We start from the raw sequence: 17,170 nt of genomic DNA, 5'->3' as shown, positions 1-17,170 counted from the left end.
CATGTCGCGTTTGGCGAGCCCCTGATGTGCCTGAACAGTGGAATCCCCCACAAGTGACCCCATTTTGGAAACTAGACCCCCCTAAAGAACTTAGCTAGCTGTTTTGTGAGCACTTTGAACCCCCAAGTGCTTCACAAAAGTTTTTAACGCCTGGGCGTGAAAAAAAAATCATTTTTTCCACAAACATGATCTTTTAGTCCCCAATTTTTATTTTCCCAAGGGTAATAGGAGAAACTGGACCCTAAAAGTTGTCCAATTTGCCCTGAGTATGCTGATACCCCATATGTGGGAGAAAACTACTGTATGTGCACACATCGGGGTTCGGAAGGGAAGTAGTGACGTTTTGAAATGCAGACTTTGATGGAATGGTTTTGGGTGTCATGTCACGTTTGGAGAGCCCCTGATGCGCCTAAACATCGGAATCCCCCCACAAGTGACCCTATTTTGGAAACTAGACCCCACAAGGAACTTATCTACATGTGTGGGGAGCACTTTACACTTCCAAGTGTTTCACAGAAGTTTATAACGCCTGGGCGTGAAAATAAAAAAATCATTTTTTCCACAAACATGATCTTTTAGTCCCCAATATTTTATTTTCCCAAGGGTAACAGGAGAAATTGGACCCCAAAAGTTGTTGTCCAATTTGTCCTGAGTATGCTGATACCCCATATGTGGGAGAAAACTACTGTATGGGTACATGTCGGAGCTCGGAAGGGAAGTAGTGACGTTTTGGAATGCAGACTTTGATGGAATGGTTTGTGGGTGTCATGTTGCATTTGGGGAGCCCCTGATGTGCCTAAACAGTGGAATTCCCCCAATCCTAGCCCCAACCCTAGCCCTAACTTTAGCCCCAACAATAACTTTAGCCCCAACCCTAAACCTAACCTTAATAGGAAAATGTAAATACTTTTTTTTTATTTTATAATATTTCCCTAACTAAGGGGGTTTGGCAGCTGTCACATGCTAAAAGACACTTTTTATTCTAAAAATAGTTTTTGCATCACCACATTTTGAGAGTTATAATTTTTCTATATTTTGACCCACAGAGTTATGTGAGGTATTTTTTGCGGGACGAATTGACGTTTTTATTGGTAACATTTTCGGGCACATGACTTTTTTTAAAATCGCTTTTTATTCCGATTCTTGGGACGCAGAATGAACAAAAACCAGCAATTCATTAATTTATTTTTTGGGGGGGCATTTATACCGTTCTGCGTGTGGTAAAATTGATAAAGCAGTTTTATTCTTCGGGTTTGTACGATGACAGCGATACCTCATTTATATCATTTTTTTATGTTTTGGCGCTTTTATACAATAAAAACAATTTTATATAAAAAATAATTATTTTTCCATCACTTTATTCTGCGAGCTAGAACTTTGTTTTTTCACTGATGATGGTACAAGATGACATATTTAGCGGTACCATATTTAATTATATCCATCTTTTTGATTGCGTGTTATTGCACTTTTTGTTCGGCGGCATGATAGGACATTGTATTTTGCTTTTTTTTTTTTAGGGGTTTACTAAAGGGGTTAGCTAGTGGGACAGTTTTATAAGGCAGGTTGTTACGGATGTGGCAATACTAAATATGTGTACTTTTATTGTTTTTTTTATTTACATAAAGAAATGAATTTATTGGGAAATATTTTTTTTTCTTTATTTAGGATTTTTTAAATTATTTTTACACGCTATTTTTTATTTTTTTACTCTTTTACATTGTCCCAGGGTGGGACATTACCATGCAAAGTCAGATCGCTGATCTGACACTTTGCAGAACAATGTGTCAGAGCAGCGACCTGACAGGCAGTGTAGGAGGCTTCTCAGCGCCTGCTTTCAGCAGGCACTGAGAAGTCACCTCCCTGCAGGACCTGGAAGAAGCCCGTGGCCATCTTGGATCCAGGGGCCTGCAGGGAGGAGGAGGCAGGTAGGAGGACCTCGGAACAACGCGATCACATGTGTTTTGCAAAACACATAAAACTCAAGCCCTTGCCATTTCTCGACGCCATTGACCATCGTGTTGATGTATTGTGGGAGATGTCTTTACGCTTCAAACAGCCTGCACTGAGCTGGAATGGAATGATGCACATGCTACATAAAGACTGTGATCATCCGGGGTCGTCTTCGGTAATCTTCCTGCCCACCATTGACATCATTGACATGTATTCCGGAGACAAGTCATGCATCTTCTCTACTCTTGAGTATCTGTGCAACCTTGCTGATAAACACCGATCCGCTGCAGTTGTTACATTCGATCAGCCACTCTACTGGAAAGTGTCAGAAATAAAACACGAGATGCCTGAAGACAGCCCGGTTCGAGATGTTGTCCTGATGCTCGGGAGCTTCCACACATTGATGAATCTTATGGGTGCTATAGGAACGTTGATGGATGGGAGTGGAATCAAAGAGATCTTGGGAACAATTTACGGTGACAATGCTGCACACATCAGCCATTTATCTTGGTATTTCTTCTTGAGAGATTCTCCTCTCCTTCTGTACCCTTTACAAACCTCCAATATTGGAATAAGCGATAATATGATAAAGGCTCGGGCTGAGCCGAAACGTCTTTTATTTATATCGCTTCCACTGTGTGCTATATTCCTGTTTGGCTCCCACATGTAATAAAATGAACACCTGTTTGCATAAAGTCTGTTTGAGTGTGCGGTGAATTTAATTAACTTGTAATTAGGACCTACTGGTCCGTTGCACCTGCACCTCGTCTATATTTGACTAGAGTGCACGCTAACTACCCAGTTTACAATGCTGTGCAACACATCATGACTGGAAAGGCAGTTCAGCGTGCAGTTCGTGGCCATCTCCTCCTTGATCAGTGTCTTACTCAGCAAGTTGCAGACAAAGTACTTTGCGACCATCCCGGTTTTGCAGACCTGTTGCAAGATCTTGAGCAGTTGTATGCTCGGACACTGACAGGGGAGAGTGACTTGAATTCGGTCATCACTTCTACCTGCCTTAGTGAAATTGTCCACCTCTTGTCCACCAAAAGAAACGGATTATCCGCTCACTCTTGCACCAGTAAACTATGGCTGAATTACCAACAGATGCTTGGAATTGCAAGGGAGCTTATCGAGGCCGATCGTACAGGATCCTGGATGATGCACCTTCATGCTGTAGCCGAATGTTTGCCCATTCTTGCAGCTGCTGGGCATGGGAACTATGTGAAGGCCGCCTACCTTTACCTCCAGTCTATGACCACTCTGGAAGATGATATGCCATCAGTCTTCCATAGATTTATGAATGGCTTGCATGTTGAAAGGCGGACTGATCAGTACTGGGCAGGCCTGGGTTGCGACCTAGTCATCGAGCAAGCTCTGATGCGCTCCCTAAAAACTGCAGGACGACTCACCAGAGGAAGTGGAATGTCCAAACATCAGAGGGCCTTGTGGACTCTGTCTGTGCCAGTGTCCTCTTCCTACAGTGATGCAATGCAGGGTTTCACTCGCCAGAGCTTTGTCACCAGTGAACAACACAAGGAGGCAAGAACGTCAAGGACGAGAAGAGATCGTGAAGACCTGGAGAAAATTGCAGATACACTCGAGACCTTTTCACCTTTCCCTGATGAAGTGTCTCTTCGCAACATTATCACCGGTGTCAATGCAAATAAGGATGTGAATGTCCATAACCTGTTCACCATTGGCAGATATAGTGGCAACAATGGAAAGTCAATCACTGTTTTCAGCTAAGTAAAAGCGGTCAATGAAAGCCAAGACCCTGGCATCCAGTGAGGCTATTGACGTTGCTAAGGACAAAACAATAGACCCCGCTCTTTTGTTCCAAAGGTTTCTTGTGGTGTCTCAAACTGCTGATCTTTCCCTTGATAAGGTGATGGCCTATGAACTTTCACCACACCCACCATCAATCTTTGAGGCAAAACATCTTACGCAAACCAAACAAAGCACAACTGATGGCTGCTATAAAAGAACAGAGTTCAGATGACGCAGTACTCAAGGATGTACCAGAAGTGGAACATTATGTTCTTGACGGAGGTTCTCTTCTCCATCGACTGAAGTGGGCAGAAGGAAAGACATATTGTTCAATCGCTGAAGACTATGCATCTTTCACACTAAAGCACTATGGTAAAGCTACGATAGTATTTGATGGATACATTGGAGGACCAAACACTAAGGACATTACCCATCAGCGACGGCGCAAAAAACGAACAAGTAACAAAGTGAACATTGCTGAAGGAACGAAATTTGTCGGGAAAAAGGAGGACTTCCTTTCGAATGTGGAGAACAAACAGTCTCTTATCAACCTCGTTTCACAGCGCATGAATGACAGAGGTTGCCACGTAATACAATCAGAGGGAGATGCAGTGTGGAGATTGTTAAGGCAGCAGTGTCAATGTCATCCAACAAATGTACTAGTCTCATTGGCGAACATACAGATTTTTTGGTGTTGTTACTTCATCACTAGTGTTGAGCATTCCGATACCGCAAGTATCGGGTATCGGCCGATACTTGCTGTATCGGAATTCCGATACCGACTTCCGATATTTTTTCAATATCGGAATTCGGCATCGGAATCGGAAGTTCAGTTGATTGACGGCCTGACGTCATCATGATGCGCGGTGTGTGCGCATCATGATGCGCCGTCATTTCGGGCCTTCCGGGGGTCTCTGCCGGCCTGCCGGGGGGCTGTGCCGGCCTGCCGGGGGGCTGTGTGGACTGCCCGGGGTCTCTGCCGGCCTGCCGGGGGGCTGTGCCGGCCTGCCGGGGGGCTGTGCACCCTGTGGGGGTCTGTACCGGCCTGCCGGGGGGCTGTGCCGGCCTGCCGGGGGGCTGTGCTGATGTCCGGGGGTCTGTGCAAGCATCGTCCGATGGGACTACAAGTCCCATCGGGCGATGCCTGCTACCATGACAGTGATTGACACATTAGCCAATGATGGGACAGTAGTAGTCCCATCATCCGGCTAATGTGTTAAATGTTAAAAAAAAAAAAAAAATACTACATACATACTACATGCATGCTACATACATACTACATGCTACATACATACTACATATATACTACATACATACTACATACATGCTACATACATACTACATATATACTACATGCTACATACATACTACATGCATGCTACATACATACTACATACATACTACATACATGCTAAATACATACTACATACATACTGCATACATACTACATACATGCTACATACATACTGCATGCTACATACATACTACATACATACTACATACATGCTACATACATACTACATACATACTGCATACATACTACATACATGCTACATACATACTGCATGCTACATACATACTACATACATACTACATACATGCTACATACATACTACATACATACTACATACATACTACATACATGCTACATACATACTACATACATGCTACATACATACTGCATGCTACATACATACTACATACATACTACATGCATGCTACATGCATGCTACATGCATGCTACATACATACTACATGCTACATACATACCACATACATACTACATACATGCTACATATATACTACATGCATGCTACATACATACTACATATATACTACATGCATGCTACATACATACTACATACATACCACATATATACTACATACATACAATACATACATAGACATACAGTACATATAACATAGAGTAACATACTTACCAATACTTGTCACATTGTTCCCCGAAGCCATTGTCTTTCCAGAATAAATATTAACATAACAAACCACAAAAATACTCACCCACGATCCGAAGCAGTCCACGAGTGTGTCCCACGACGATCTTGGGTAGAGAACTGCAGCATCAGATGATGCTGCCGTTCTCTACGGGCTGCAGGAATCCAATGACGGAAGGTAGGTATCCTTCCGCACTGTATTCCTCCGCCACTTAAAAAAAAAAAAAGTCCCTAGTCTCACTTTATGCCATTGCTGTGTGGGTCTAGTTGCTGCTGCCACCTCTGGGCCAGCAATAGCAGCGCAGCCTGCTCTGCAGCAAGCCACTCCAGAGGCTAAGTCCTCCCGTCGCGCTACTGGGCATGCTCACGAGACAATCTCCCATTGGAGATCGGGAGTCACATGATCAGGTCTTTCTCCAGATCTGATTGGTCCATCTCAGAGATCTGGAAGCTTCCGGAAGGTCCCGGCTATAAAAGGGTCGCATGGCCGCTCGGCCATGCGCTAGTATAGACTCTAGTTGCTATCTGTGTGAAAAATGATGGATGCATGTACCTGAAAATGACTCATTAAGATCCCCTCCCTCTGATACTACGTGTGTGGATAGGGACTTAGTCTAAGAGTCTGCGACAGTCAGTGGCATGCTACAGGCCACAGTGCACATCTCACAGAACTAGCATCCGACAGTGTACCCCCTCTTGGGCATTGTTGTATTGCGGCTGCATCAGTCGCCGCGATGCAGACAGCAGCACTTGTTGGCGTCCGCGGTAGCGACGCCGCACACATGGTAGATCTAGACGGACTTTGACCCTGAGTCTTGAATCTAGTCCTGTGACCATATACCGTGCGTGCACACCGCTGAGACCTGTGAGGTCAACAGGCTCGGCATTTATATGTCTTAGGCGCCTCTGTGATAATAACAGAGCTCGCCAGCGCACGCCGGGTGACGTTCAACCCACGTGTGCCATACCGCCATATTGTGTGTCTGCCATTATATAGCAGCAGTTTAACACCTCTGCACGGTGGACCCTGGGCAGCTAACGCACTTTCTGTTATTTAATATTTAGTGCATTCCGCCATCCCTAACATTATACTAGCGCCAGGGTCTGGCTAGTAATGGCGGACCAGCAGCAACTAATGCAGTACATTTGGCAGCAGGAGGGCAGGTTGGCGGCTCTCGAGAGTCCCACTTCAGCTGCGAAGGTTACTGCGGCCGCTGCACAGGCAGTCGCAGAGGCTGTCTCTCGTATGCCCACACCCACGCCTGCAGAGACATTATCCCGTCTCCCGTTGCCAGACAAGTTTTCGGGTGACAGCGTCACCTGTAGGGGTTTCGTGAGCCAGTGCTCTATTCAGCTTGAGCTACTGGCTGCACGGTTCCCTACAGAGTGGGCTAAGGTGGGGTTTATTGTCTCCCTCCTGTCAGGCAGGGCGTTAGAGTGGGCTACGCCATTGTGGGAGCGTGATGACCCCGTGGTTCTGAGCGCTGCTAAGTTTCTAACGCCCTTAAAGCAGGCCTTTTTGGGACCACGGGTCACTCACGACACCTCTCTACAGGGATCCCTCTTGGTTAGCTATTATGCCGCCCGTTTCCGGACACTGGCTTCCAAGCTGGAGTGGACTCATAAGACACTTGTCCCTGTGTTCTGGAGAGGGTTGGCGGAGCATGTCAAAGATGCTCTAGCTACCATAGAGGTCCCTGTAGGCTGGAGGAGTTGATTGCCATTTCCACCCGCATTGATCTCCGGTTTACGGAGTGCGGGCTGGAGCGTGCGCAATCCAGATAAAGGGTTAAGTTGGCTCCCACTTTCTCCGAGCCGCTAGAGCTTACAGCTCAGGGGATTATACCTTCTGAACCCATGGAGGTGTCTCGCACCAGTCCCAAGCCGCGTCCGGTGCAAAGCCCTGCACGCTGTTACCAGTGACGGTAGTTTGGTCACTCAGCTAACACGTGTCCACTGCGGTTGAAAAAACGATCACGTCCAGTGGTCGTAGGTGGGGGTCTATCTGATATGAAATCTTTGTCCCTCAAACCGGTATTCCGAGGGACGTTAGATAGCGGGGCTTCCACCTGGGAGGTAGAGGTCACGGTGGATTCTGGGGCAGAAGGGAACTTTATGTCCTCGGCCTTCGTCCAAAAGCACGCTATTCCGCTGGTGTTATTGCCCCAACCCTTGACCATCAGGGTGGATAATGGTGCGCCTTTACCATCTCAGGGTACCCACCAGACAGCACCCCTAGGGCTCTCAATCTCACCATCCCACCATGAGACCTTGTCCCTGTTCATTTTGCCAGATGGCATTGACCAGGTGCTTCTCGGAGTTCCCTGGCTCCGTTGCCATTCCCCTCATATAGATTGGTCTTCGGGGAGTATACTGGGTTGGAGGAAGGACTGTGAGGGAAGGTGCATGAGGGGCAGTGTTTACGTAGCCTCTACAGAGGTGCCCGCGGATCTTTCCGCGCCTCCTAGACACTACCGGCAGTACGCGGACGTCTTCTCCAAAAAATCTGCGGAGACGCTTCCGCCGCACCGTCCTTACGATTGCCCGATAGACCTATTGCCAGGCGCGGAAACTCCTAGAGGCCGCGTGTATCCTCTATCACTCCCCGAGATGGAGGCTGTGTCACAATATATCCGGGAGAACCTGGCAAGAGGTTTTATCAGAAAGTCGGTGTCGCCGGCTGGTGCAGGGTTCTTCTTCGTGAAGAAGAGTGGAGAGTTGCGCCCCTTGCATTGACTACAGAGGTCTCAACGCCATTACAGTGAAAAACAAATACCCTCTTCCTTTGTTCTCTGAGTTGTTTGACAGGTTGCGAGGGGACCGGATCTTTACGAAATTGGATCTACGGGGGGGCGTACAACCTGATCCGCATACGCGAAGGAGACGAGAGGAAGACAGCTTTTAATACCAGGGATGGCCACTATGAATATTTGGTCATGCCCTTCGGCCTCTAATGTGCCTGCTGTCTTCCAGGACTTCGTAAATGACGTCTTTCACGATATGCTCTCTACCTCGGTGGTGGTCTATCTGGATGACATCCTCATCTTTTCTCCAGATTTGACCTCTCTCCAGAGAGACGTCTGCAAGGTCTTCGACCGTTTGCGGGCGAATTCTCTCTTCGCCAAGCTGGAGAAGTGCCAGTTTGAGCAGGAGTCCTTGCTGTTCCTGGGATACAGCATCTCGGCCCAGGGGTTGGCTATGGATCCTGCCAAATTGCAAGCAGTAATGGAGGGGCAGGAGCCCCATTCCCTGAAAGCGGTGCAGCGCTTTTTGGGGTTCGTTAATTATTACCGTCAGTTTATTCCCCACTTCTCCACACTGGTAGCTCCTTTGGTCGCTCTCACCAAGAAAGGAGCCAATCCTAAGGTTTGGTCAGAGCAGGTCTCCACGGCCTTCTCCTCTCTGAAGACCCATTTTGCTGGCGTTCCTATCCTCCACCGTCCCGATGTGGATAAACCCTTTATCCTAGAGGTGGATGCCTCATCCATCGGTGCAGGAGCAGTCCTTTTCCAGAAGGATGCTCAAGGTCGGAAGCATCCTTGCTTCTTTTTCTCAAAGACCTTCTCACCGACGGAGAGGAACTACTCCATCGGGGACAGGGAGTTGCTGAACATGAAATTGGCCTTTTCCGAGTGGAGACATCTCCTGGAGGGAGCCCGCTTTCCCTTTCAGGTGTACACTGACCATAAAAACCTGATCTATTTACAAACGGCCCAGCGCTTGAACTCTCGTCAAGCTAGGTGGTCGCTCTTCGTCTCCCGCTTCTGCTTCACCTTGCACTGTCTGGAGAGAAGAACGTCCATGCGGATACTCTCTCGCGCTCTGTGGTCTCTGCTGAGGAAGAGGAGGATGAGCCTCAGCTAATTGTCCCCACTGAGAGCCTGAAGACCGTGGCTCCGGTAGCTCATGAGGCAGTACCGCCAGGCAAGACCTTTGTCCCTCCTCGCCTGGGACCAGATGTCCTCGCGTGGGCACACGCGTCCAGGGTGGGTGGTCACTTTGGCAATAAGCGGACCACAGAACTCCTGGCAAGGTCTTATTGGTGGCCGCACATGGCTCGGGACACTAAAGAGTACATTCAAGCATGCGTCTCTTGGGCTCGGAACAGGTCTTCTAGGCAGAAGCCGGCTGGGTTACTGTATCCCTTGCCGGTGGCAGACAGACCCTGGGAGATGGTCGGCATGAAATTTGTGGACGGTCTGCCCAAGTCGGTGGCAGCACGGTCATCTGGGTGGTCACCGATCATCTTTCCAAAATGGTGCATCTGGTGCCACACGCGTGGCTGCCTTCCGCTCGCGGTCTCGCCGCACTGTTCATAAAGCATGTATTTCGTTTGCACGGTATGCTGGACAAAATAGTAAGTGACCGAGGTCCCCAATTTGCGTCTCGGTTTTGGGGGGAGCTCTGCAGTCTACTCAGTATCGAGCTAAACTTGTCCTCCACCTATCACCCCGAGACGAACGGGTTGGTTGAGAGAGCCAATCAAACTCTGGTCACGTACCTGCGATATTTTGTTTCTGCCAGGCAGGATGACTGGGCATCCTTACTACCGTGGGCTGAATTTGCTCTGAATAATGCAGTGGCTGATTCTACTGGTCAGACGCTGTTCCTTCTTAATTACGGCCAGCATCCGCACGTTCCTGTCCCGATGCCAGTGTCTTCCACTGATTCCAGGGTGGCAGACTGGGCAGTGGAGGCTCGCGAAATTTGGGATCGCACCCAGGATGCTATTCGAGCATGAAAGAATGAGAGCATCCGCCGACACACATCGGTGCCCCGCTCCAACTTTTGCCCCTGGCGACTTGGTGTGGCTCTCTGCCCGAAATATCAGGCTGCGGGCTGAGTCCTCCAAGTTCGCTCCGCGATACATTGGTCCCTTCAAGGTCCTCAAGCGGATCAGCTCAGTGGTCTACTGTCTGGCTCTTCCACCACACTTGGCCATCTCTGACATCTTCAACGTATCCCTCCTCAAGCCTGTTCACATGGCCTGGTTTTCCGAGTCATCTGCAGGGACATCAGATTTGTCTTCGGACGAGTTTGAGGTCAACGCCATTGTGGGACGCAGGATTGTGCGTGGCAAAAAATTTTATTTGGTGGACTGGAAGGGTCATGGCCCAGAGGCCCGGGCCTGGGATCCAGTGGAGAACATCCACGCCCCGCTCCTGATTGCGGCATTTGAGCGTAGCAAGGCTCAGAGGGGAGGGGGCCCTAGGAGGGGGGGTAATGTTAGGCGTTGGGTTCCTGCAACTGTACAGCAGGAGTCCAGAGCCTTGCATTCAGCAGTCTCCCATTCTCCACCGACCGCTCAGGAGTCTGCACAGCAGTCCCGGCATTCCAGACGCTCTGCTCAGACCAGCTCTGTGGGTCTGGTGGTTGCTGCCACCTCTGGCCCAGCAATAGCAGCGCAGCCTGCTCTTCAGCAAGCCACTCCAGAGGCTAAGTCCTCCCATCACGCTACTGGGCATGCTCACGAGACGATCTCCCATTGGAGATCGGGAGTCACATGCTCAGGTCCTTCTCCAGATCTGATTGGTCCATCTCAGAGATTTCGAAGCTTCCGGAAGGTCCCGGCTAGAAAAGGGTCGCATGGCCGCTCGGCCATGTGCTAGTATAGACTGTTATGAGCTCATTTTCTGCTCCACCAGCTGGGAGTTCTCCTTCCGTTCTCCCTCTGGTAGTGACAGGAGGTAGTGAGGTTAGTTTAATTGGCAATGGTCTGCCACCTGACGAGGAGGATAGTGATTGGATCTCTGGAGTATCAGACTGGATATAAGACAGCCAACGCCCTATCCTGTTGCTGGTGATTCAGTCTGTTTCTCAGGTCTTGGACTTCAGCTCTGCTCCAGTCATCTCAAGTTAAGTTTGTTTTTTTGCTAATGATCACACTTGCTCTTGTTGGTCAACTCAGTTTTTGTGTGGTCAGCCAGTCCGGCTGGGCTGTGCTGAATTTCCACTCTTATTTATCTGTATTTGCCAATTTGCCTTTTTGTCCTTTATTAGATTGGCCTCTTTTTGCTCTGTCTCAGAATATTCCAGAGTGCTGATATAGTGGGAGAAGTCTAGTGACTTCAGGGTTAATTTTGTTATCAGAAGAGTTGGACATTATTTTTGGTAGGGTTTATTGGCAGATTGCAGACAGTATCTTTCCTTTCCTGTCCTTTCAAGTTAGTTTGGTCCCATCGTTTGCTCAGCCTATTTTTCTGCCTTTGTTTGTGTTTTCATCTTGCTTCACCGTCAATACATGTGGGGGGCTGTCTTTCCTTTGGGGTCTGCTCTGGGGAGTTAGTTTTCCTCTTTTCTTACTTTAGGCTTATTTAGCTCTCCGGTGGTGATGAGGCGTCCAGGACCACCGTAGGCACGCTCCACGACTGCTTCTAGTTGTGTGTTAAGATCAGGGCTCTGCAGTCTGCATAGTTACCAACCTCTCTGGTTTTCTGAGACTTAGCGTGTGTTTCTTTTTTCCTCCTCGGTGACCCATTCATAACAACAGACTCTAGTTGCTATCTGTGTGAAAGATGATGGATGCATGTACCTGCAAATAACTCATTAAGATCCCCTCCCTCTGATACTACGTGTGTGGATAGGGACTTAAGTCTTAGAGTCTGCGTCAGTCAGTGGCACGCTACAGGCCACAGTGCACATCTCACAGAACTAGCATCCGACAGTGCGCCCCCTCTTGGGTATTGTCGTATTGTGGCTGGATCAGTCGCCGTGCTGCAGTCAGCAGCACTTGTTGGCATCCGGTGTAGCAACGCCGCACGCACGGTAGGTCTAGACGGACTTTGACCCTGAGTCTTGGGTCTAGTCCTGTGACCATATACTGTGCGTGCACACTGCTGAGACCTGTGAGGTCAACAGGCTCGGCATTTATGTTTATGTCTTAGGCACCTCTGTGATAATAACAGAACTCGCCAGCGCACGCCAGGTGACGTTCAACCCGCATGTGCCATACCGCCATATTGTGCGTCTGCCATTATGTAGCAGCAGTTTAACACCTCTGCACGGTGGACCCCGGGCGGCGAACACACTTTGTTATTTAATATTTAGTGCGTTCCGCCGTCCCTAACAAGTACTGTATAATGCACCACAGAATTTTTTTATATTTTTTCCTCTTTTTCTCTGGGGCCGTAGGATGATTTTTTTTTCTCTCCTAATGGAGATTAAGGAACTGTCTGATCGTGTGGCGCAACTTGCTGCTGAAGTGCAGGGAATTTCTAGCTACCTCATTCAGTCACATGTTGCTGAACCCAAAATCCCTACTCCTGATGTGTTTTCTGGGGATCGGTCTAAATTTCTGAATTTTAAGAATAATTGTAAATTATTTCTTGCCTTGAAGCCTAACTCATCGGGGAGCTCTGTGCAGCAGGTTAAAATTGTCATCTCCTTGCTGCGCGGCGATCCCCAGGATTGGGCGTTTTCTCTGACACCTGAAAATCCTATTCTGACTAATGTGGATGCATTTTTTCAGGCTTTGGGGTTGTTGTATGATGAACCTAATGCCGTTGATCAAGCTGAGAGAACCCTGTTGGCATTAAGCCAGGGTCAGGATCCTGCAGAGTTATACTGTCAAAGATTCCGAAAGTGGGCGGTCCTTACTACATGGAATGATAGTGCACTGGCAGCTCTCTTTCGGAAAGGTTTATCAGAGACCATAAAAGATGTTATGGTGGGATTTCCTGTTCCCTCTGGTCGGGATGGCTCTATGTCATTAGCCATTCAAGTTGATCTGCGTTTACGTGAACGTAAGACTACATGGGAGGCGCTGTCACTTTCTGAACAAATGTCTGAACCTATCCAATGTGATGGGGTGTTGTCTAGGGTGCAACGTCAGGAATTTAGAAGGCGTAATAAGCTGTGTTTTTTCTGTGGAGACACCTCTCATAATATTTCTGTCTGCCCTAAACGAGAGAAACGTTTTGCACACACATTTGCTGTGGGCAGTGTACAACCTAAGTTTCTTTTGGCAATTACTTTGATCTGCTCCTTGTCCACATTTTCCACAAAGGCTTTTGTGGATTCAGGAGCAGCTCTGAATCTGATGGATTTGGACTTTGCTAAACGTTGTGGCTTGTCCATGACGCCTCTGCAGATGCCTATTCCTTTGAGGGGTATTGATGCCACTCCTTTGGCAGAGAATAAACCTCAGTTTTGGACCCAGGTGATAATGCGAGTTGCCCCAGACCACCAAGAAAATTGTGAATTTTTGGTTCTGCATAATTTACATGATACTATTGTTCTGGGTTTCCCCTGGTTGCAAACTCATAACCCAGTTTTGGATTGGAAATCTGTGTCTGTGGTGAGTTGGGGTTGTCAGTGTGTTCTTAGGGACGCTCCTGTTTTCTCCACCTCTCCTCAGTCTCATGATATTCCTGATTAGATCTGGCTGATTTCTCTGATGTATTTAGTGAGAGTAAGTCTGCATCTTTGCCTCCTCATAGAAGTTATGACTGTGCAGTTGAGTTGATGCCTGTGTGTAAATTTCCCAAGGGTCGGCTTTTCAACTTATCTGTACCCGAACATGATGCTATGCGATCCTATATTAAGGAGTCGTTGGAGAAGGGTCATATTAAACCATCCTCGTCACCTTTAGGCGCTGGGTTTTTTTTTGTGGCCAAGAAAGATGGTTCATTAAGACCGTGTATTGATTATCGTTCCCTTAACAAGATGACGGCTAAATATCAGTACCTGTTACCTCTGATGTCTGATTTATTCTCCAGAGTTAAGAGTGCCTGCTGGTTTACTAAGCTTGACCTCAGGGGGGCGTATAATCTTATTCGCATCAAGCACGGGGATGAATGGAAGACGGCGTTTAATACTCCGGAGGGACATTTTGAGTACCTGGTGATGCCTTTTGGGCTCTCCAATGCCCCTTCTGTCTTCCAGTCCTTTATGAATATTTTTCGAGACTTTGTAGATAAGTTTTTCCATCATCTATCTGGATGATATTTTGATATTTTCTAGTGATTGGGATTCCCATGTGGAACATGTCCGGACTGTGTTCCGGATTTTGAGGGAGAATTCCCTGTTTGTTAAGGGATCGAAATGCCTCTTTGGTGTACAGAGGATTTCAGTTTTGGGATTTATCTTGTCTCCATCGACTATTGAAATGAACCCGGCCAAAGTACAGGCCATTTATGATTGGGTTCAGCCTACTTCTTTGAAGGCTCTCCAGAAGTTTTTGGGTTTTGCTAATTTCTATCGTAAATTTATAGGTAATTTTTCTAGTGTTGTCAAACCACTGACTTATCTGACCAAGAAGGGAGCCGATGTGCTGAATTGGTCTCCTGAGGCTGTCTCAGCATATCAGGAGCTTAAGCGGAGATTTACTTCAGCTCCAGTTCTACGGCTACCTGATGTCTCACTTCCATTTCAAGTGGAGGTAGACGCTTCTGAGATTGGTGCAGGAGCTGTTTTGTCCCAAAAAGACCCTGTGACTTCTAAGATGAATCCCTGTGCCTTCTTTTCTCGAAAGTTCTCCCCATCTGAACACAACTATGACGTGGGGAATTGGGAATTGTTGGCCATGAAATGGGCATTTGAGGAGTGGAGACATTGGTTGGAGGGAGCTAGACATCAATTTGTGGTCCTCACCGATCACAAGAATCTGATTTACCTGGAGTCGGCTAAACGCTTGAATCCTAGACAGGCTAGATGGGCCTTGTTTTTCACGCGTTTTAATTTTGTGGTCTCTTTTCTTCCGGGCACTAAGAATGTTAAGAAGACGCCCTTTCTAGGAGTTTCTTTGCTAATTCTCTTAATGTGACTGAGCCTACTACTATCCTAGGTGAGGGGGTAGTTCTTTCTGCCATTTCGCCCGATTTGAGACGCGCCCTGGAGGAATTTCAGGAGGATAAACCTGAGCGTTGCCCTATGGGAAGATTGTATGTTCCTGACCAGTGGAGAAAGAGAGTGATGTCTGAAGTCCATTGCTCCGCATTGGCTGGTCATCCAGGTATTTTTGGTACCAGAGATTTGGTGAGTCGGTCGTTTTGGTGGCCTGCCTTGTCTCGTGATGTCAGGAATTTTGTACAGTCCTGGGGGACTTGTTCTCGGTATAAACCCTGTTCTCATTCTAGTGGGTTGCTGATGCCCCTCCCAGTGCCCAGGAGGCCATGGACCCATATCTCAGTGGATTTTATTTCTGATCTTCCTGTCTCTCAGAGAATGACTTATCTGGATGATTTGTGATAGATTTTCGAAGATGGTCCATCTTGTACCACTCCCAAAGTTGCCATCTTCCGCTGAGTTGGTACCCTTGTTTTTACAACAGGTGGTTCGGTTACACGGGATTCCTGAGAACATTGTGTCCGATAGAGGGGTCCAGTTTGTTTCCAGATTTTGGAAAGCCTTTTGTTCCAATCTGGGAATTCAGTTATCCTTCTCCTCTGCGTTTCATCCCCAGACCAATGGGCAGACTGAGAACAAACCAGACCTTGGGGTCTTATTTAAGATGTTTTATGTTATGAATGAGTCACCGTAGGAGGTAAAAACAGAAATACAAGCTAAGTCCAGAAAACCAGAAAAGTTGGCAACTATCAGATTGCAGACCCCTGAACCTATCAACACAACTAGCAGTAGCCGTGGGGGGTTCCTACGATGCCCTAGAACCCTCGATCACAGCCGGAGAATTAAATAGGCCTAAAGAAATAAAGGGGAAATCTAAACTGCCCCAGAGCAGACCCCAAAGCAATAGGCAGCCCCCAACATATAATGACGGTGAAGCAAGATGAAAACACTAACAGACAGAAAGATAGACTGAGCAAAGATGGGGCCCAAAACTACCTAGATAGGAAAGGACAGGAAGGCTGCTGTCTGCAATCTGCCAAAACCCTATCAAAAACATAAGCCAACAAGCTGATATGAAAAAGGCCCTGAAGCAGCTAGGCTTCAAAAACTAAATCAGCACTCAGGTATTTTCAGAAGACAGAGCTAAAGGAATTCAGCACACCCCAGCAGGGAATGGCAGAAATCCAGAAAAACAAAGCAAACAAAGTCAAAGCACCAATGCAAAAAGCCGAGCAGAAAACTTAGCTTTAGAGGAGCAGGAATTCAGACACGTCTCCAAGGATCCCACAGAGAAATCACCTGCAGGGTAGAAGGGCGTCGGCAGCCTTATATCCAGTCAGTAACTCCACTCAGCCAGTCATCATCATCAACCTCAGGTGTTTGATAATCAGGCTCACTACCTTTCTTTACCAGAAGAGGGAGTTCCTCGGGCCTCAGTAGTGAAGGGGAAAATGAACTCACAACAGTTTTATATCTGCTGATCAAGATGATTAGGTCTTATTTTTGCCCTTGGCCGAATTTGCGCTGAACAATAGAGCTAGTTCTGCCACTTTGATGTCACCCTTTTTCTGGAATTTTGGGTTTTATCCTCGATTCTCTTCAGGACAAGTGGAATCTTCGTCCTGCCCAGGTGTGGACACTGTGGTTATGAGAATGCAGCAGATATGGGACCAAGTGGTGGATAAGTTGTCACTCTCAGGAAAAGGCCCAGC

Source organism: Dendrobates tinctorius, unplaced genomic scaffold (genome assembly GCF_039654945.1).
Source record: "Dendrobates tinctorius isolate UK_male_01 unplaced genomic scaffold, ASM3965494v1 ptg000081l, whole genome shotgun sequence".
Classification (NCBI taxonomy): domain Eukaryota; kingdom Metazoa; phylum Chordata; class Amphibia; order Anura; family Dendrobatidae; genus Dendrobates; species Dendrobates tinctorius.
This window is presented reverse-complemented; position numbering follows the sequence as displayed.